Below are 1419 nucleotides of genomic sequence, written 5' to 3'. Positions count from 1 at the left end.
GGAACAGAAGCCTCCAGCTGGTGATGTCAGGGTGGAGGAGCAGCAGCCAGCCTCCAACGGCTGATGGTGGGGTGGAGGAGCTGCAGCCAGCCTCCAGCAGCTGATGGCGGGGTGCAGGAGCAGCAGCCAGCCTCCAGCTGGTGATGGCGGGGTGAAGGAGCTGCAGCCAGCCACCAGCAGCTGATGGCGGGGTGCAGGAGCAGCAGCCAGCCACCAGCAGCTGATGGCGGGGTGGAGGAGCTGCAGCCAGCGTCCAGCAGCTGATGGTTGGGTGGTGGAGGAGCAGCAGCCAGCCTCCAGCAGCTGCTGGCGGGGTGCAGGAGCAGCAGCCAGCCTCCAGCAGCTGGTGGCGGGGTGGAGGAGCAGAAGCCAGCCTCCAGCAGCTGATGGCGGGGTGCAGGAGCAGAAGCCAGCCTCCAGCTGGTGATGGCGGGGTGAAGGAGCTGCAGCCAGCCTCCAGCAGCCAGCCTCCAGCTGGTGATGGCGGGGCGGAGGAGCAGGCAGCCTCCATCAGCTGATGGCGGGGTGTAGGAGCAGCAGCCAGCCTCCAGCTGGTGATGGCGGGGAGGAGGAGCAGCAGCAGCCAGCCTCCAGCAGCCAGCCAGCCTCCAGCAGCTGATGGCGGTGTGTGGGAGCAGCAGCCAGCCTCCAGCGGCCAGCCAGCCTCCAGCAGCTGATGGCGGGGTGGAGGAGCTGCAGCCAGCGTCCATCAGCTGATGGCGGGGTGGAAGAGCAGCAGGCAGCCTCCAGCTGGTGATGGCGGGGTGGAGGAGCTGCAGCCAGCGTCCAGCAGCTGATGGCGGGGTGCAGGAGCAGCAGCCAGCCTCCAGCAGCTGATGGCGGGGTGGAGGAGCTGCAGCCAGCCTCCAGCAGCCAGCCTCCAGCTAGTGATGGCGGGGTGGAGAAGCAGGCAGCCTCCGTCAGCTGATGGCGGGGTGGAGGAGCAGAAGCCAGCCTCCAGCAGCTGATGGCGGGGTGCAGGAGCTGCAGCCAGCGTCCAGCAGCTGATGGTGGGGTGGAGGAGCTGCAGCCAGCCTCCAGCAGCCAGCCTCCAGCTAGTGATGGCGGGGTGGAGAAGCAGGCAGCCTCCGTCAGCTGATGGCGGGGTGGAGGAGCAGAAGCCAGCCTCCAGCAGCTGATGGCGGGGTGCAGGAGCTGCAGCCAGCGTCCAGCAGCTGATGGTGGGGTGGAGGAGCTGCAGCCAGCGTCCAGCAGCTGATGGTGGGGTGGAGGAGCTGCAGCCAGCCTCCAGCAGCCAGCCTCCAGCAGCTGATGGCGGGGTGCAGGAGCAGCAGCCAGCCTCCAGCAGCTGATGGCGGGGTGCAGGAGCAGCAGGCAGCCTCCAGCAGCTGATGGCGGGGTGGAGGAGCAGAAGCCAGCCTCCAGCAGCTGATGGCGGGGTGCAGGAGCTGCAGCCAG

Source organism: Nothobranchius furzeri, unplaced genomic scaffold (assembly GCF_043380555.1).
Source record: "Nothobranchius furzeri strain GRZ-AD unplaced genomic scaffold, NfurGRZ-RIMD1 Scf226, whole genome shotgun sequence".
Taxonomy (NCBI): domain Eukaryota; kingdom Metazoa; phylum Chordata; class Actinopteri; order Cyprinodontiformes; family Nothobranchiidae; genus Nothobranchius; species Nothobranchius furzeri.
The sequence above is the reverse complement of the archived record's forward strand: the minus strand, read 5'-3'. Positions refer to the sequence as shown.